At 38.3% G+C, this 21,418-nt stretch overlaps 1 long non-coding RNA gene across 1 annotated transcript in view; it reads left to right on the top strand.

Annotated features, from left to right (window-relative positions):
- LOC141370530 (uncharacterized) overlaps positions 1–21,418 on the top strand; it is a 181,293-nt gene that overhangs the window by 141,008 nt on the left and 18,867 nt on the right. The window contains exon 2 of the long non-coding RNA XR_012374615.1: positions 18,071–18,217. This is a non-coding gene — a long non-coding RNA (uncharacterized lncRNA). The remainder of the gene's footprint in view (positions 1–18,070; positions 18,218–21,418) is intronic.

A 21,418-nucleotide genomic window follows, 5' to 3' on the forward strand; every position in this document is an offset into this window, starting at 1 on the left:
GGAAAGCTACATACTGTATAATTCTATTTATATTATATTCTATAAAAGGCATAGCTATAATGGAAAGAAAGCAAATCAGTGGTGCCATGGCTGGAGATTGGGACAGGACTGACAAAAAGGAGGAGGAGCTTTTGGAAGGTAGTAATATATCATTCTATATATCGATTTTGGTGTTGTATATACAATATATACGTTTGTCAAAATTCATAAGACTGTACACCTAAAAAGGATGAGTTTTACTGAGTGTACAATTACAACTCAGTAGGTCTGACTTAAAAATAAGTCTTTAGTACTCAAGGATTTTTTTTTTAAAGGTAGTAGAGTTTGAGGTTTAGCTAATAGATAAATTCTGTTTTGCTAATCTTGAAAGTTAAAGACTTAAATGTTTGTCTTTTTTTTTCGGAATGCTGATTTCTCTGTGGCAAGAATGTCTCTTCAATTAATAGACTGCTTACTGAACTGAGAGAACATTCAACTTAACATTTGCCTTGTAATTTTGAGTATTGAATACAAATGTATAAAGGCATAAAACTTAAAAAAGACATTAAAACCATCTTTCTTAACATATAAAACCCAAATGGTAATCAGTACTTCTACTTCCTTCCTGGATTATACAAGATATTTAAAAGCTTTTAACTTTGTTTACTCTCTTCTAACCTAAATGTTAATGTTGAATATTTTAATTCCATATATTTTTTTAAAACTTCACCATTTTTTATATATTTATATATTTATTTCTTTATTATTTCTATTTATTATTTCTATTGCTTTATATATTTTTATTATTGAGATGTATTTGACATATAACACTATTAGTTTTAGGTGTACAACTTAATGATTTGATATGTGATCTATTGCAAAATGTTTATTACCACAGTAAGTTTAGTTAAAACATTTATCACCACACAAGGTTATAATATTTTTTTCTTGTGATGAGAACTTTTAACACTTATGGTCTTGGCAACTCTTAGAAATACAGTATTGATGGGCGCCTGGGTGGCTCAGTCGTTAAGCATCTGCCTTCGGCTCAGGTCATGATCCCAGGGTCCTGGGATCGAGTCCCACATAGGGCTCCCTGCTCTGCAGGAAGCCTGCTTCTCCTTCTCCCACTCCCCCTGCTTGTGTTCCTGCTCTCGCTATGTCTCTCTCTGTCAAATAAATAAAGTCTTAAAAAAAAATACAGTATTGTTAACTATAACTGGAAGTTTGTATCTTTTTTATTTTAATTTTTTATTGTTATGTTAATCACCATATATTACATTATTAGTTTTTGGTGCAGTGTTCCATGATTCATTGTTTCTTCATAACACCCAGTGCTCCATGCAGAACGTGCCCTCCTCAATACCCATCACCAGGCTAACCCATCCCCCTCCCCCCCTCCCCTCTAGAACCCTCAGTTTGTTTTTCAGAGTCCATCATCTCTCATGGTTCGTCTCCCCCTCTGACATACTCCCCTTTTCTTCCTCTCCTGTTATCTTCTTCTTTTTCTTTTTTCTTAAAATATGTTGCATTATTTGTTTCAGAAGTACAGATCTGTGATTCAACAGTCTTGCACAATTCACAGCGCTCACCGTAGCACATACCCTCCCCAATGTCTATCACCCAGCCACCCCATCCCTCCCACCCCCAACCACTCCAGTAACACTCAGTTTGTTTCCTGAGATTAAGAATTCCTCATATCAGTGAGGTCATGTGATACATGTCTTTCTCTGATTGACTTATTTCACTCAGCATAACACCCTCCAGTTCCATCCACGTCGTTGCAAATGACAAGATCTCATTCCTTTTGATGGCTGCCTAATATTCCATTGTGTATATATACCACCTCTTCTTTATCCATTCATCTGTCGATGGACATCCTGGCTCTTTCCACAGTTTGGCTATTGTGGACATTGCTGCTATAAACATTGGGGTACACGTACCCCTTCGGGTCCCTACATTTGTATCTTTGGGGTAAATACCCAGTAGTGCAATTGCTGGATCGAACGGTAGCTCTAATTTCAACTGTTTGAGGAACCTCCATACTGTTTTCCAGAGTGGTTGCACCAGCTTGCATTCCCACCAACAGTGTAGAAGGGTTCCCCTTTCTCCACATCCCCGCCAACATCTGTTGTTCCCTGACTTGTTAATTTTAGCCATTCTGACGGGTGTGAGGTGGTATCTCATTGAGGTTTTGATTTGGATTTCCCTGATGCCGAGCGATGTTGAGCACTTTTTCATGTGCCTGTTGGCCATTTGGATGTCTTCTTTGGAGAAATGTCTGTTCATGTCTTCTGCCCATTTCTTGATTGGATTATTTGTTCTTTGGGTGTTGAGTTTGATAAGTTCTTTATAGATTTTGGATACTAGCCCTTTATCTGATATGTCGTTTGCAAATATTTTCTCCCATTCTGTCGGTTGTCTTTTGGTTTTGTGGACTGTTTCTTTTGCTGTGCAAAAGCTTTTTATCTTGATGAAATCCCAATAGTTCATTTTTGCCCGGGCTTCCCGTGCCTTTGGCGATGTTTCTAGGAAGAAGTTGCTGTGGCTAAGGTCGAAAAAGTTGCTACCTGTGTTCTCCTTTAGGATTTTGATGGACTCCTGTCTCACGTTTAGGTCTTTCAACCATTTGGAGTCTATTTTTGTGTGTGGTATAAGGAAATGGTCCAGTTTCATTCTTCTGCATGTGGCTGTCCAATTTTCCCAACACCATTTGTTGAAGAGACTGTCTTTTTGCCATTGGACATTCTTTCCTGCTTTGTCAAAAATAAGTTGACCATAGAGTTGAGGGTCCATTTCTGGGCTCTCGATTCTGTTCCATTGATCTATGTGTCTGTTTTTGTGCCAGTACCAAACTGTCTTGATGATGACAGCTTTGTAATAGAGCTGGAAGTCCGGAATTGTGATGCCGCCAGCTTTGCTTTTCTTTTTCAGTATTCCTCTGGCTATTCTGGGTCTCTTCTGGTTCCATACAAATTTTAAGATTATTTGTTCCATTTCTTTGAAAAAAGTGGATGGTATTTTGATGGGGATTGCATTGAATGTGTAGATTGCTCTAGGTAGCATTGACATCTTCACAATGTTGATTCTCCCAATCCATGAGCATGGAATGTTTTTCCATTTCTTTGTGTCTTCTTCAATTTCTTTCATGAGTATTTTATAGTTTTCTGAGTACAGATCCTTTGCCTCTTTGGTTAGATTTATTCCTAGGTATCTAATGGTTTTGGGTGCAATTGTAAATGGGATAGACTCCTTGATTTGTCTCTCTTCTGTCTTGTTGTTGGTGTATAGGAATGCCACTGATTTCTGTGCATTGATTTTATATCCTGCTACTTTACTGAATTCCTGGATGAGTTCTACAAGTTTTGGGGTGGAGTCTTTTGGGTTTTCCACATACAGTATCATATCATCTGCAAAGAGTGAGAGTTTGACTTCCTCTTTGCCGATTTGGATGCCTTTGATTTCTTTTTGTTGTCTGATTGCTGTGGCTAGGACTTCTAATACTATGTTGAATAGCAGTGGTGAGAGTGGACATCCCTGCCGCGTTCCTGACCTTAGGGGAAAAGCTCTCAGCCTTTCCCCATTGAGAATGATATTCGCTGTAGGTTTTTCATAGATGGCTTTTATGATATTGAGGTATGTACCCTCTATCCCTATACTCTGAAGAGTTTTGATCAAGAAAGGATGTTGTACTTTGTCAAATGCTTTTTCTGCATCTATTGAGAGGATCATATGATTCTTGCTCTTTCTTTTGTTAATGTATTGTATCACGTTGATTGATTTGCGGATGTTGAACCAGCCTTGCAGCCCAGGAATAAATCCCACTTGGTCGTGGTGAATAATTCTTTTAATATACTGTTGGATCCTATTGGCTAGTATTTTGGTGAGAATTTTTGCATCCACGTTCATCAAGGATATTGGTCTGTAATTCTCTTTTTTGATGGGGTCTTTGTCTGGTTTTGGGATCAAGGTAATGCTGGCTTCATAAAATGAGTTTGGAAGTTTCCCTTCCATTTCTATTTTTTGGAACAGTTTCAGGAGAATAGGTATTAATTCTTCTTGAAATGTCTGATAGAATTCCCCTGGGAAGCCATCTGGCCCTGGGCTTTTGTTTCTTGGGAGATTTTTGATGACTGTTTCAATTTCCTTAGTGGTTATAGGTCTGTTCAGGTTTTCTATTTCTTCCTGGTTCAATTTTGGTAGTTGATACATCTCTAGGAATGCACCCATTTCTTCCAGGTTATCTAATTTGCTGGCATAGAGTTGCTCATAATATGTTCTTATAATTGTTTGTATTTCTTTGGTGTTGGTTGTGATCTCTCCTCTTTCATTCATGATTTTGTTGATTTGGGTCATTTCTCTTTTCTTTTTGATCAGTCTGGCCAGGGGTTTATCAATCTTGTTAATTCTTTCAAAGAACCAGCTCCTAGTTTCGTTGATCTGTTCTACTGTTCTTTTGGTTTCTAGTTCATTGATTTCTGCTCTGATCTTTATGATTTCTCTTCTCCTGCTGGGTTTAGGCTTTATTTGCTGTTCTTTCTCCAGCTCCTTTAGGTGTAGGGTTAGGTTGTGTATTTGAGACCTTTCTTGTTTCTTGAGAAAGGCTTGTATTGCTATATACTTTCCTCTCAGGACTGCCTTTGCTGTATCCCAAAGATTTTGAACAGTTGTGTTTTCATTTTCATGGTTTCCATGAATTTTTTTAATTCTTCTTTAATTTCCTGGTTGACCCATTCATTCTTTAGTAGGATGTTCTTTAGCCTCCATGTATTTGAGTTCTTTCCGACTTTCCTCTTGTGGTTGAGTTCTAGTTTCAAAGCATTGTGGTCTGAAAATATGCAGGGAATGATCCCAATCTTTTGGTACCAGTTGAGACCTGATTTGTGACCTAGAATGTGATCAATTCTGGAGAATGTTCCATGGGCACTAGAGAAGAATGTGTATTCCGTTGCTTTGGGATGGAATGTTCTGAATATGTCTGTGAAGTCCATTTGGTCCAGTGTGTCATTTAAAGTCTTTATTTCCTTGTTGATCTTTTGCTTAGATGATCTGTCCATTTCAGTCAGGGGGGTGTTAAAGTCCCCCACTATTATTGTATTGTTGTCAATGTGTTTCTTTGCTTTTGTTATTAATTGCCTTATATAATTGGCTGCTCCCATGTTCGGGGCATAGATATTTACAATTGTTAGGTCTTCTTGTTGGATAGACCCTTTAAGTAGGATATAGTGTCCTTCCTCATCTCTTATTACAGTCTTTGTTTTAAAATCTAGTTTGTCTGATATAAGGATTGCCACCCCGGCTTTCTTTTGGTGTCCATTAGCATGGTAAATGGTTTTCCACCCCCTCACTTTCAATCTGGGGGTGTCTTTGGGTCTAAAATGAGTCTCTTGCAGACAGCATATTGATGGGTCTTGTTTTTTAATCCAATCTGATAGCCTGTGTCTTTTGATTGGGGCATTGAGCCCATTTACATTCAGGGTAACTATTGAAAGGTATGAATTTAGTGCCATTGTATTACCTGTAAGGTGACTGTTAACTGTCTGTTGTCTGTGTTCGTTTCTGCTCTTTGCTGCTTTTAGGTTCTCTCTTTGCTTAGAGGACCCCTCTCAATATTTCTTGGAGGGCTGGTTTCGTGTTTGCAATTTCCTTTAGTTTTTGTTTGTTCTGGAAGCTTTTTATCTCTCCTTCTATTTTCAGTGATAGCCTAGCTGGATATAGTATTCTTGGCTGCATATTTTTCTCGTTTAGTGCTCTGAAGATATCTTGCCAGTCCTTTCTGGCCTGCCAGGTCTCTGTGGATAGGTCTGTTGCCAATCTAATGTTTCTACCATTGTAGGTTACATATCTCTTCTCCCGAGCTGCTTTCAGGATTTTCTCTTTGTCTCTGAGACTCGTAAGTTTTACTATTAGATGTCGGGGTGTTGACCTATTATTATTGATTTTGAGAGGGGTTCTCTGTGCCTCCTGGATTTTAATGCCTGTTTCCTTCCTCAAATTAGGGAAGTTCTCTGCTATAATTTGCTCCAATATACCTTCTGCCCCTCTCTCTCTCTCTTCTTCTTCTGGGATCCCAATTATTCTAATGTTGTTTCGTCTTATCGTATCACTTATCTCTCGAATTCTGCCCTCGTGATCCTGTAATTGTTTCTCTCTCTTTTTCTCAGCCTCTTTATTTTCCATCATTTGGTCTTCTATATCGCTGATTCTCTCTTCTGCCTCATTTATCCTAGCAGTTAGTGCCCCCATTTTGGATTGCACCTCATCAATAGCCTTTTTTATTTCGATTTGGTTAGATTTTAGTTCTTTTATTTCTCCAGAAAGGGTTTCTCTAATAACTTCCACGCTTTTTTCAAGCCCAGCTAGTATCTTTAAAGTCATGATTCTGAACTCTAGGTCCGACATCGTACTAATGTCCGTATTGAGTAGGTCCCTGGCTGACGGTACTACCTCTTGTTCTTTTTGCTGAGGTGATTTCTTTCGTCGTGTCATTTTGTCCAGAGGAGAGTAGATGAATGAGAGAACAAAATGCTAACAGGTTTACAACGTCCCCAGCAAATATACTGTATACAAATCAGAAAAGACCTGAAACCAGGGGAAAAGAAAGGGAAAGAAAGAAAAAAGAAAGAGGAAAAAAAAAAAGGAAAAAAAAAGGATAAAAACAAAAACAGAACAATACAAAAAAAGCAGAATGTGATCAAATATGATCAGGCTAGTGCATAGATCAGTGCCACACACTAGATTTTGGGCGTATTTTGGTCTGTTAGAAAAAAGTGCCTCCTAAAATTTTAAAGGAAGAAAGACATATATGTACAAAATAAGGGTTGATACAATGAAGGGATGGAAGATGACTGTAAAGATGAAAATTATAAAAGGTTTTATAAAAGGACTTGGTAAGATAAGTTGTTTGAAAAAAGAAAGAAGATTTAAGAAAAGAAAAAAAAAGGAAAAAGGGAGAGAATGTGATCAGGCAGGAGACTAGAACAAAGCCGTACACTAGTGATTTAGGGTATATTTTGATCTGTTAGAAGAAACTGTACCCCAAAATTTTAAAGAGAGAACAACTTATATATATATATGCCAAAAATAAGGGTAACTACTATGAAGGGATAAAATATGACTCTAAAAATGAAAAATAAAAAATGTTTTTTTTTTTTTTTAAAAGGGATTGATAAGATGTTGGTTGAAAAAGGGAAAAAGAAAAATAAAAAAAAACAGTCAACAAAAATTAACTTTGATGAAATAATGGATCATGGTAAAAAAAAAAAAAAAAGCCATGAATCTATGTGCAGTATTCCCCTAGCGCTGGAGTTCTCCCGTTCTCCTTGATCGATCAACTTGGTCTTGGCTTGCTGGCTGTTTGTGCTGATCTTCTGGGGGAGGGGCCTGTTGCTGTGGTTTCCAAATGTCTTTGCCGCAGGCGGAATTGCCCCGCCCTTGTCGGTCCGGGCTAAGGAAGCTGCTCCGGTTTGTTCTCAGGAGCTTTTGTTCCCTGCAAGCTCTCAGTACAGCTTTGGAGGACCAGGGCAGAAATGGTGGCCTCCCAATCTCCACCCGGAGGAGCTGAGAACTCGGGGCCCCGCTCCTCAGTGTGTCCCCAGAGAAAAGCAGTCACTCCCGTGTCCCCGGTCTCCGGCCGCACTCCGTGCTCACCCGGCCTGTGATCGAGCGTTGCTATCTCTGGCACCCGACCCCGCACGGAGTCTCCAAACCCAGCAGATCCCTGCGGTGCGTTCCCGCACCGCTCCTCCCCGGGAAGGAAGGGGAGTCTCCCCGGATCTGCTGCTTGTTGTGTCCCTGCTGGGGGAGCCGTGCCCCGACTGGGCCGCAGATCACAGTTTATGGCAACCCCGAGCTGAGAGCCCGCGACTCTGCTCCGTCTCTGCAGCCGGCTTCCCCGCTCTGATACCTGGGAGCTCTGGCGCACTCAGGCACCCCCGGTCTCTCTGTGACCCCAAGGGTCCTGAGACCACACTGTCCCGGGAGGATTCCACCCCCCGCTTAGCCACTGCAGCGACGTCCCTCAGCGGAGCCGACTTCTAAAAGTTCCGATTTTGTGCTCCGCGGCTCTAGCACTTGGCCAGAAGCGGCCGGCAGAGGCCCCTCCCCCGCCGTCTATCCTCCCGAATATCGCCTCAGATTCACTTCTCCGCACGCCCTACCTTCCAGTAAGTGGTCGCTTCTCTGTTCAGAGAGTTGTTGCTACTCTCCTGTTCGATCTCCTGTTGAGTTCGTAGGTGTTCAGAATGGTTTGATCCCTATTCAGCTGAATTCCTGAGACCAGACGAAATCTAGGTCTCCTACTCCTCCGCCATCTTGCTCTGCCTGGAAGTTTGTATCTTTTAACCACCTTCATCCATTTCACCCATATCCCAGCCTCTGGCAGGCACCAGTCTGTTCTTTGTATCTGTAAGTTTGTTTGTTTTGTTTTGAATTCCACATATAAGTGAGATCATACAGTATTTGTTTTTCTCTGTCTTATTTCACTTAGCATAATGCCTTCAAAGTTCATTCATGTTGTCACAAATGGCAAGTTTTCCTTCATTTTAGGAATGAATACCTTTCCATTTTGTGTCTGTGTGTATGTGTGTGTACACCTATAGCAAAATAAATAGTAAGTGATGAACATTTAGATTGTTTCCATGTCTTGGCTATTGTAAATATAGAATGCTTTGGGTAGTATGGACATTTTAACAATATTAATTCTTAAATCCATGAGCATGGCTGCTGTGAACATGGGAGTGCATATATCTCTTCAAGATAATGGTTAATAAAATGAAATAATCATTCAGATAAATACCCAGAAGCAGAATTACTGGATTATATTGTTGTTCTATTTTTAATTTTTTGAGGGAACTTCATACTGTTTTTCACGGCGGCTGCATCAATTTACATTCCCACCAACAGTGCACAAGGGATCCCTTTTCTCCACATCTTCTCCATTACTTATTTCTTGTCTTTTTGATACTAGCCATTCTACCAGATAAGAGGTGACATCTCATTGTGGTTTCAATTTGCATTTCTTTGATGATTACTGATGATGAGCATGTTTTCTTGTACCTGTTTGCCATCTGTGTCTTTGGAAAAATGTTCAGTTCCTCTGTCCATTTAAATCTGATTTATTGTTTTTCTTGAGTTGTGTGTGTTCTTTATATATTTTAGATGTTAACCCCTTATCAGACATGCATTTGCAAATATTTTCTCCCAGTCAGTAAGTTGCCTTTTTATTTTGTTGGTTTCCTTTTCTGTACTGAAACTTTTTTATATTATTTTATTTATTATTTTTTTTATTATCAGTTAGCCACTGTATAGTACATAATTAGTTTTTGATGTAGTGTTCAGTGATTCATTAGTTAAGTATAGCACCCAGTGCTCATCACAACATGTGCCCTCCTCAATACCCATCACCCTGTTATCCCCTTCCCCCACCCGCCTGCCCTCTGAAACCCTCAGATTGTTTCCCAGAGTCCATAGTCTCTCATGGTTCATCTCCCTCTCTGCTTCTCCCCCTTTGGATTTCCCTCCCGTCCCCTCTGGTCCTCCATGCTATTGCTTATGTTCCACATATGAGTGAAACCATATGATAATTGTCTTTCTCTGCTTGACTTAATTCACTTAACATAATCCCCTCCAGTGCCATCCATGTCGATGCAAATTGTGGGTATTCATCGTTTCTGATGACTGAATAATACTCCATTGTATATATGTACTGCATCTTCTTTATCCATTCATCTGTTAAAGGGCATCTTGGCTCCTTCCACAGTTTGGCTATTGTGGACATTGCTGCTATGAACATTAGGGTGCATGTGCCCTTTCTTTTCACTACATCTGTGTCTTTGGGGTAAATACCTAGTAGTGCAATTGCTGGGTCGTAGGGTAGCTCTGTTCTTAACATCTTGAAGAACCTCCATACTGTTTTCCAGAGTGGCTGTACCAGCTTGCATTCCCACCAACAGAGTACTGAATCTTTTTACTTTGATGTAATCCCATTTGTTTATTTTTGCTTTTTTACCTTTGCTTTTGGTGTCAGATCCCCGCGCCCCCCCAGAAAAAATCATTGCTGAGGCTGATGTCAGGGAGAGGAAGTTTATTACCTCCTATATTTTCTTCTAGGAGTTTTATGGTTTTAGGTCTTACACTCAACTCTTTAATCCATTTTGAGCTCATTTTTGTAAATGGTGTGAGATAGTGGTCTAGTTTCATTCTTTTGCAGGTACCTGTCCAGTTTTCCCGACACCATTTATTGAAGATACTGTCCTTTCTCCATTCTATATTCTTGCCTCCTGTATTGTAAATTAGTTGACCATAATAAGCATGGGTTTATTTCTGGGCTCTCTATTCTTTTCATTGATCTATGTGTCTGTTTTTCTGCCAGTATCATACAGTTTTAATTACTATATATTTGTAATATAGTTTGAAATCAGGGAGCATGCCTCCAGCTTTGTTCTTTCTCAAGATTACTTTGACTATTTGGGTTTTTTTGTGATTCTATACAAAGTTTAGAATTGTGCGTTCATGAAAATGCAATTGGAAATTTTGATAGGGATTGCATTGAATCTATAGAATGCTTTGGGTAGTATGGGCATTTTAACAATATTAATTCTAATCCATGAGCATGGCATATTTTCCATTTATTTGTGTCTTCTTTAATTCTTTCATCAGTATCTTATAGTTACCAGTGTACAGGTATTTCACCTCCTTGGTTAAATTTATTCCTAGGTATTTTATTATTTTTGATAAGATAAAAAATGGGATTTTAAAAAATTTCTGTTTCCGATAGTTCACCATTAGCATATAGAAATGCAGAAGAGTTTTGTGTATTGATTTTGTATTCTGCAACTTCACTGAATTGATTTATTCTAACAGTTTTTAGGTGGAGTCTTTAGGGTATTCCATGTATAACATCATATCATCTGCAATAGTTACAGTTTTATGTCTTTCTTTCCAATTTGGATGCCTTTTATTTCTTTTCCTTTTGTTTTCTCCTAATTGCTCTGGCTGAGATTTCCAATACTATGTTGAATAAAAGTGAATGGGAATCCTTGTCTTGTTCCTGATCTTAGAGGAAAAGCTTTCAGTTTTTTACCATTAAATATAATAGCTGTGGGCTTGTCATATATGACCCTTATTATGTTGAGGTACATTACCTTTCTACCCACTTTGTTGAGAATTTTTATCATGAATGGATATTGACTTTTGTCATGCTTTTTCTGTATCTACTGAGCTGATCATGTGATTTTTCCCCTTTATTTTGTTAATGAGGTATATCATATTGATTGATTTATGGATGTTGAACCATCTTTGCATCCCTGAATAAATTTCATTTGCTCATGGTATATGATCCTAGTAATGTACTGTTGAGTTTGGTTTGCTGATATTTTGTTGAGCATTTTGCATCTATATTCATCAGCAATATTGGCCTATAATTTTCTTTTCTCGTGGTGTCTTTGTCTTGTGTCGATGCTGGCCTTATAAAATGAGTTTGGAAGTGTTCCTTCCTCTGCTGTTTTTTTTTGGAAGAATTTGAGAAGGATTGGTATTAATTCTTCTTTGAATGTTTGATAGAATTCACCAGTGAAGGCATCTGGTCCTGGACTTTTGTTTGTTGGGAAGTTTTTGGTTACTGATTCAATCTCTTTATTAGTAATATATCTGTTCAGATTTTCTATTTTCATGATTCAGTCTTAGTAGGTTGTGTATTTTTAGGACTTTGTCCATTTCTTGTAGATTGTCCAACTTGTTGCTATATAATTGTTCATAGTAGTCTCATGATTCTTTGTGTTTTTCTGGTATCAGTAATATCTCCTCTTCACTTCTCATTTTATTTTAGTCTTCTTTTTTCTTGGTGAGTCTAGCTAAAGGTTTGTCTTTTCAAAAACCAAGCTCTTAGTTTCATATATCTTTTCTATTGCCCTTTTAGTCTCTATTTCATTTATTGACACTCTGATCTTTGTTAGAATCTTTCTTCTACTAAGTTTGGGTTTCATTTGTTCTTTTTCTAATTCATTGAGGCATAAAGTTAGGTTGTTTGAAATTTTTTTTAAACTTTCTTTTTTTTAAGATTTATTTATTTGAGAGAGAGAAAGTGCGTGTGTGCAAGCAGGGGAAGGGGCAGAAGGAGAGAGAGACAAACAGACTACCTGCTGAGTGGGGAGCCTGATGCAGGGTATGATCCCAGGGCCCTGAGATCATGACCTGAGCCAAAATCAAGAGTAGGACACTCAACCGACTGAGCCACACAGGCGCCCCAGATTGAGATTTTTCTTGTTTCTTCAAACAGATGTATATTGCTGACAACTTCTCTCTTAGAACTGCATTTGTTACCTAAGTTTCATAAGTTTTTATTATTGGTCTTCCATTTTCATGTGTTTCAAGATGTATTTTGATTTCTTCTTTGGCTATGCAGGGTAATTGTGCCTCCTATCCATCCAGAAAACCAAGTGTAAAGTTTGAGGTTTCATGGCTTCCTAGGGAATTTGAACCTAGACTGTAAATCCATGAGAGGAATGTTCCATTTCTGGATTATCCAAACCCTTAGGTTGTAGTCTTTTGGGGTCTTAGTTTATTATAAACAGTATCTCCTGTTAGAATCCTCTTTTTGGAAGTCCTGAGCTTTAATTTCTATACAAATTTTCCCTTAGTGATGGTTTCTTAATATTATGAAATTCCTAGATGATCAAACTTCTAAAAAATAATATGAATGAGGATCCACATAAATCCATGTTGCCACTTTGTTTTTAATATAGTTTTTAGATATCTTTTAATGCATAGGTATTTTTGTTTCCAACTCCTTCACTCTCTTTGCAATTTATTTGATAAAGAACTGTTTGATCTAGAGAGTTTCCCACAGTCTACTTTTTGTTTATTGCATCTCTGTGCTATAGTGTGTACCTCTCTTCTCTGTATACCTTGTGCATTAGTTTGCACAGGCTGCCGTAACAAACACCACAGACTGGGAGACTTAAACAACAAATTTGTTTCTTTATAGTTATGGAGGCTAGAAGTCCAAGATCAAGATACTGGCAGGCCTGGTTTCTTCTAAGGACCTCTCTTCCTCACTTGTAGATGGCCCTCATTTTCCAGGTCTTCCCTCTGTATGTTTTTGTGTCCTAATCTCCAACTCTTATAAGGACACCAGTCATCTTGTAATAAGGCCCACCCCAATGCCTCATTTATCTTCAGTTTGGACTTTATCTCCAAATACAGTCACATTATGAGGTGCTGGAGGTTAGGACTTCAATATAAGCATTTTAGGAGGACATGGTTAAGAATTAACACCTGGAGAATTGGTTGCATCTAGAGACTTGATCATTTCTTTTTATTTTTTAATCAAAGTAACTTCATGAATGATGTTATATTCTTCCATAAGTAGTCACATAATGTTTGTTTGTTTTCTTGGTGGTATAGAATAGTAGGGAGTAAGGTAAATAGTATTAATGTCTAGAAATGGGCATGCCTTTTCTCTGTTAGGGGATTGAGTCAGTAAAATCAGCAGTTGATCAGTACACTGTGTACTGCAAATTCTTTTAATTGTATGCTGCTGTTGCCCTGTGTTTAGGTCAGTGGTGTGAGTATCAGAGGGTTTTTCCCAGTGTTTTTCCTCTTCCCTTAGGCTTTCAGCTGCTCCTGTATGTCTGCACCATGAAGAGAGTCTTTCTAGAGAAAGACTCTGAATGTTGCTCATCACTTGATGGTAGGTTCGTGGTGGGAGCAGTGAGGGGTTTTCTGTTGTCTAGGTTCAGCCTCAGTTTTAGGGAGTCCCTGCATATCTTGAAGGGGGCTTTTTCAGCATTTTTGCTCTTTCTTCTTTTCCTTTTGGCAACCAAACTCTACCTTGTCTTATGTATTTGGCCCTGGGCAGTTTTCTGCTCCCTCCTCAGTGGTAGCATATATCAGCTTAATGTAGAATTCTGGGCCCAACATCTTTTCCTGCCCCTGCCCCCGTGATGTAGGGTTTTTTCCTTTCTACCTCCTCCTCCAGCCACCAGGTGTCTTTTGCCTGTGACTTGGGGCAAAAGTCCTCTTTGATGCTTTTACTTTGGAGAAGAGAAGGGTCTGGGGAAGCAGGCAATGCTTAGTGCTTATTTCCCAGCAGCAGCTGATTACCGCCCACAGGTCTGTACTAGTTTCTTCAGAGCACCCAGTAGAGGCCTTTGTTAGAGTTGCAAGTGAATGCTGTCACTTGGCCGTTAACCTTCTGTTAAATTTGTAGTTGGTTTCTTTCTCCTGTGCTCTGCTAAAGGTGAAACAGTCTTGAGTCCTCTCTGTCCTTGGAAGGGCTTGGTCCTCTTTGGAACCCAGATTACTTCATTTTATCTAACCTCAGCTCTCTAGTGGATTAAAAAAATAATTTTATAGGTTATTCATTTTTTTGAGTGGGAGTGGGAACCTGCAGCTTTCTACATTTTAGTAGGAAGCAGAGGAAAAAACCTCTTTATGTCTTTTAGAATCTTAAAATTTTCTTTTTCAGTTTCTACTTTTCTTGAAGGATTTTTGTTTACTCATCCCATTTTTAAAAATTAACTTTTATTTCTAATCTTGTTCCAAGTTATCTGAATTCTGATTATTCTAATTCTAATGTTCTTTTATATCTAATATTTTTTCAAAAGTTTTCTTTTGGTTCATTTTGAAATATTAAGCTACATAATGTTCATCTATTCATGGGTGTGTCTTTTCTTTCATTCTGTTTTTTTAATAATTACTTTTCAACCACCATCCTATTCTGTTAATAATTTTTATGTGAAATTAGTTTTCCTGAACTTTTAGGAGTAGATGAGTTGGGATAACATTTTCAGTTTCCTGGATCTAGCGATCCCTATTACCTTACTTTCATGAAGTGTTCAAAAGTATGGTCTCATACAGGAAAATTCTTGGTCTCTTCTCCCTCCTCAATTTTATCTTGTGCTCCTGCTTGCTTGCACACTAGCTCTCTCACATGTCCTTTCTTTCTCCTCCTTTCCCCCCTCTCCTCTTCCCGTCCCTATTATCCCTGTCATGCTCAATTTGAATTATCTTTATGGCAGTTTCTTCTCATTGGGGTGTTCTGTCTAAAAGGGAACTGAAATTCCAGTCCTTTCAGATCTTACCTTACCTTGCACCCATAATTAGAGTATGTAGAACCTTCTCCTAGTTTCAGCTGTTCTCAGGAATCCCTATTGGCTATTTTAGGGTTTCTCTTTACTCAAGCTCATCTGATACTTCTCAGACACTTGTTAATGCCATGTAGCACATGTAGCTTTGGTGGTATGTTTCTTTCTATTCATATTTTGGGGTTTGTGAAGGTATCTTAACACCTACTTTTTTGGTAGATCTTGTTTGTGGATTTTGGTTTTGTTATTCTAGAATGTCTTTCTATTTTCGTGGGGGCAATTAGAGATTTTTTAAAAGTTAACCTCTGCTTTCTGTTACAGTTAACTTAATTTCACTATCCTCTCTTGAATGATAGTTTAGCTGGGTATAGAAATCTACATTGCTTTTTCTTTTCTCTCAGCACCTCATGGCTGTTATTCTGTAGTCTCCTGTATCTGTTCTTGCTGATAAAAAAAAGAATCTGCTCACTGGCTAATTGTTTTATCTTTACCAAATATTAAATGTAAAAATTGTAAAAGCCACCAAGGAGGAAAATAGCTAACCCATTACCTATAATTTCACTGAAGTGTGTCTCATTGTGGACTTACTTAATTCATCCTCAGTACACTATATGTACTTTCAATCTGAAAAGTATTTTTCCATTCTGGAAAATGACCATGTCATTATCTCTCTGAGTATCATTTATTAATTGAATTCAGTTTCTATATTTTTCATATATAGTACTTTTAATTTATTTTCTTTAGTTATACCTATTCGCTTTTGTTTCATAATTAGTAGTTATTAATGGATCATAGGCCATTAGATTTTAAGTAAATCCATCTACTGATTATTAAGTTCTTGGTTATCTTGGTAAATTTTTTTCATGTGATTTGGAATTTTTGGGGGGGCCAGAGTGAAAGGTTTTTTCCCCCTCATATCTCTCTTTTATATTCACTTATCCCTCAGTAGTGGCTTTGCAGTTGCCTCTGCACTGGCCTTAAAAGTTTTGGTGAAAGTTACCCATGAAATATTCTGGGCATGTTGCTTTTTTGGGAGGAGAAGGGCATGTTTACTTATATAGCTCTTTTATAGCAATGGATGTTTTAAAGTTATAGGGGATGGCCTATAAGTCAGACCCATTAACCTGAGCTCTAAAAGTCTGCATCTTTTCTTCTATACTTCATTATTTTGCATTTATACATAGCGTATGGAAATGTCTTAACTGGTATGAGATTTTACAGAAAGAAAATCATAAAAATATTCCATATTTTTTTTTTTTCTCTAATGAGCCAACCAAAGAAACCAGCTGGTAAAAACTGAAGGCAAATTTCAGACTTCATAATTATTTAATACTCTCTACTAGGGTTATATTCTGATGTTCATTCTAGGTTTGGTGTGAGGCCTGGCTTTCAAATGTTTTACAGACATTTCTATTTTGATTAGAAAACCATAACCATATAACTCTTTTCAAATAACTACTTAATACCATCCTTTAATTTGGTGAAAGCTACAAAGAGTTTCAACTGGTACTTCTAAATTCCTAGACTTTTTTATTGCAATTATTTTTTTTTCCTAAAAAGCAAACATTTGCCTTGTATAGTTTTTAATCCTATCACATTTGATTTTTTCATTGATTTCTATTTTCCTTTACTCTCTGCTGAAAAATATTCTCCCTTACTTTCAGGTTTGGGACTGAAAAATTTTTAAAGTGTTTGAGCCCCATTATGTATAATTTGAACGGTACTCATTTAAGACCTCTCTTCCGGGCACCTGGGTGGCTCAGTCGGTTAAGCAGCTGCCTTCAGCTGAGGTCATGATCCTGGGGTTCTGGGATCGAGCCCCACGTCCAGCTCCCCCTGCTTCTCCCTCTCCCTCTGCCTACCACTCTGCCTACTTGTGCTATCTATCTGTCAAAAAAAAAATAAATCTTTTTAAAAAAAAAAAGACCTCTCTTCCTATTAAAAATCATAAAGATGAATGTGACTACCCTTTCCTTTATTTATTCTTTGATTTACTCAGTCATTGAAACGTTAAATATAAATGTAGGATAGCAAGTGATCTAAGTGTGAAAGATATCCATGTATCATTGCCAAAAAGACATTATGTGTATTACCATAAGGGGTCAGAAAAGGGTCTGGGAAGATGTGATAAGATGTCATAGAATAAGTGACATTTCTAAACCTTTAACTGTAGAGGGGAAAGTACAGGGTGTGTTTGGAAGGTAGGCTAGTTTTAGTGGAGTAGATTATTTACAAATAAGTATAGTGGGAAAGGTACCCTGGAACAAATCTTGAGAGTTTGGAAAGCAAGTAATGAGTTAACACCTTAAGAATTTTATGTATTATGGATGTATTATATACCCAGTTTAGTTAGAAACAGATGTTTGCCAAAATAATAAACATACAAAAAACAAACAAACAAACCATGATTTGAGTTTAGGAAGAATAACTAGTTCAGTGCTAGGGCCTGATTTTTATTATTCCTCTGTATTAGTGCAATGAGTTCATCTCCAAGTGTGAGCCACACTTCTAAATTAACGGATCTCCTTGAGCCACACTTAGGTGTCCTGAAAAATGATCTGAGTGAAGCAAGACCGTGAAATGGAAGTGTTTTGTTTCATTTTAAGACTTAAATAACTTTATGAATAGTGATAGTTCTTATAGTTAAGTGGGAAGACCTAATACAGTGTTTTACCATCAGAAATACATCTACTGCCATGGTGTGACTTTGAAAGGGTTTTCCCATTCTACCTGGCATTATGGTATGGCAAAAAGTGGCTAGAATTTGTGCATTTACCTACCCTTCTTCCACCTCTGATTATTGTGGTTAAGGAAAAGGATGAATTAGTTAGAATCTTTATCCTAAGGGTTACCATGTCATGTTCAGAGAAGTCTGCTGGGGAAATAAGACTCCTATGTTAATTCAAACCTTTTGGGAAATTCCATAAGTGTAGATAGCACTGTAAAAAGGAATACAGGACCTTACTTGCATATATCTAAAAACTAAATTTGACTTTTGCTTCCAGCTGAGATGGAGTAACAGAGACCAGACTTAACCTTCCCAGCTGAAACACCTAAAAAGACAAGACAAAATACATGAAAGAATGGTTCTTGAGTCACTGAACATCACACAGTAAAGGACAGTGATTGCCGAGAGATGAGAAACAAACAAGGTAAGCCCTATGATTATTCCATCTTATTGTGTTGGGAGTGTTTCCAGGCCATAGCACGGGGTATGGAAACCAGGTGGAACCCAGCAGACTCTGACTTAGGAGATAAAGCTGAGTCTGGGGAAAACAAGGCAGCCAGAATTTCCAGGACACAGTACCAGAAAAGAGAGACCTCTGGAGATCTTTACAGGGTCTCCCACAAGTATTCACAAAAGAGCCGACCAGTGCTTCCATGTTAGCCAACTACGTGAGGCTGGGAAAGAACTAGCCCAGAGGATAAGAGGGAGCAGCACCTGATGTTCACACAGGCTGGTAAAGTTCATGGGGCATCTGAGTAGAGTTCTCAGAAGGGTCCTTTGCAGTAGTAGGGAAGAATTAGCCCTCAACTAAATAGCGTTTTCATCCTACCCAACAAAATTTAAAAACAAGACCCACAGGGATCAAACTGTTTTCCCCAAATCACGTAAGTACATCACATAACAAACTGGAAACTTATAGGAATACAAAAATATCTACTCAACAAAGCAAATTCACAATGACTAGGATCTAATCAAAGATCGCCAGACATGCAAAGAGGCAGGAAAACACAACTCAAAATGAGAAGAATCACTCAATTGAACCAATGTAAAACTTACATAGATATTAGGATTAGAAGAGGATGACAGTAAGGCAATTATTATAACTGTATTTTCATGTTCAAAAGTTACGTAGAGACATGGAAGATATAAAAAAAAAAACTCTCAAACTTCTAGAGATGAAAATTGTATGAGATGAAAAAACACACTGGATGAGACTAATGACACATAAGAAGAAAAGATAAGTGGACTTGAAGGCACAGCATTGGAAACTATGGAAAATGAAGCCCACAGAGAAAAGAGTAACCTCCTGCCCTCTCCCCAGCTCCCTCCTCCAATGAAACCAGAGCATCAGCAAGCTATAGGTTAACCTCAAATGGCCGAACATATATAATTGGAATCCCTGCAAGAGGAGGGTGGTGGGAAGGAGGGTAGTGAGGAAAATATAGTTGAAGAAACAATGGCTGAAGAATTTCCATTTTTGATGAAAAGTAATACCCCAGAGATCCAAGAAGCTCAACAAACACCAAGCATAAGAAGTAAACCCCAAGAAACAGAAGTAAAACTACACCAAGGTACATCATAATCAAAACATGATGTGATAAAACTAGTGGTAAAGAAGAGAATCTTAAAAGCAGCTAGAGGAAAAAAATTATTAAAAAATAAGGATGACGGCAGATTTCTTGTTGGAAACAGTTCATACGAGGCATCAGTGCAGCAACGGCTTTAGTTTTGAAAAAACAAATCAATTCAGCTGATTAAAATCAGATTTTGAAAAATATTCACTGTCAAGCTTAGAACCATGTAACAAATCAAATGCAGACACCTTATGATGAAATCCTAACTATAGGTAATATGTCAAACTACATTTAAAGGTTATTATCCTCAGAGAAAAGGAAAAATCACCCACCAGTCATCCTCCGTAGCTTTTACTAGTCCTCTCATACCAGGGTCTGTACTCTTATTTCCAGTACCATCACTGTTTTAAAAATGGATAAAGTTCACAGATGGAATTATAGCTATCTAAAGCCTGTATCGCTGATGAGTTCTTATATGCAGAGGCTATCATGGAAACATTCTATTCAAACCTTTTCTCTGTGCTCCTTTTTTTTCCACTTGTTCCCATGCCTCTCCCAGATGTTTATTTTGTAAGTTACTAGAATAATAGTATTTTTAAAACTCTTCCTGTGTTTGGGGGTGGAAAGATCCTCTTGCTACATTCCCTTGTGTGTATTCTTCTTTCAGTTTTGTCTCACATACAGTTCATTCACTCTCACAGTCTCATTTTAGATGCTACAGCTCCTAAGCTGTGTATCTGAACCACCTCAAAACAGGCCATAGCAGTGGGCAAATTGTCCCAACTTAGTCCTTTTTCTCTTTTCTGTAACCCCAGACATTTATGCTGCTCACCTGTCAAGGGATGATAAAGAAGGACTATGTCTACTTTTGCAAACAAAAGCAAATTAAAGCCATTCTTTCTTCTGACCAAATTAATCACTAGAAATGGGGCACTGAGAGACTGAAATGCAAGCTCCTGTACTGTATTCCTATACAGTTCTGAGCAGAACCTCCCTGAGGGGCCTCTGGATCCTCTGAGGTATGTATGGATAGGGAAGCATCAGATATAAACATAAGACAGAGGCTTGATGGTACTGATTTATACAATTGCAGCCACCAAACCCTCTGGAATTAAAGCAAGACTTAGCTGCAGTCCCAAGGGACCTACAATAAGAGAGACTTGGAGAGTTAAAACTGACAAAAATATTAGCAACAGATATTTATTACTCAGTATGTACCAGGCAGTGTTCAAAACATTTTTGCATCTATCGTTTAATCTTTGCACCAACCCTGTGAAGCAGGTACCATTATCCTCATTTTACAGTGGGAATAAATAACACAATCAAGGTCACAGTGCTGGAGCCAGAATGAACACCATTAGTCTGATTCCTGAGCCCATACTCTCAACCACTCTTCCTTAGCATCTCTCAGGAAATTGGGGAGTGTGGGGGGGAGAAGGAGCACTGGACAAAGGATAAACACATGGTTAGTGCCTTTTCCCCTTGCTCATTACTTCCCTCTCCTGAATGCCTGGGATGTCACCCACTTTGCTTACCTTGTAAATCATTTTAAGGAACAAGCAAGAAATAATTTTACAAAAGTACTTTTCAAATGTTACGCAAATATAAGGTATTGCAGAGGAAGTCTAAAAGACAGCAGCAACATGTAAGGAAGCTTAAGAAAGAGTAGTGTATGGAGAATGGGAAGACAAGGAAGAGCAAAGGTCAAAAAGAAGTATTTGGGGGCACTTGGGTGGCTCAGTCGTTAGGCATCTGCTTTCGGCTCAGGTCATGATTCCAGGGTCCTGGGATCGAGCCCTGCATCGGGCTCCCTGCTCAGCGGGAAGCCTGCTTCTCCCTCTCCCACTCCCCCTGCTTGTGTTCCCTCTCTTGCTGTGTCTGTCAAATAAAATCTGAAAAAAAAAAGTATTTGGCATTACACGGAGGCAGAGAATATTTACTGATGCCTTCCTTAGTTGCTACTCTCAGCTGCTTCTTTGTACTCATTTCTTAGCCTGAAGAATCTTGGCCCCAGAGTAAAACTGTTCATCTGAAAGTTCTTATTCCCATGT

The sequence above is a fragment of the Callorhinus ursinus genome, unplaced genomic scaffold (assembly GCF_003265705.2).
Source record: "Callorhinus ursinus isolate GAN/ISIS: 27379988/994484 unplaced genomic scaffold, GSC_fseal_2.0 scaffold37, whole genome shotgun sequence".
In the NCBI taxonomy this organism is placed as follows: Eukaryota; Metazoa; Chordata; class Mammalia; order Carnivora; family Otariidae; genus Callorhinus; species Callorhinus ursinus.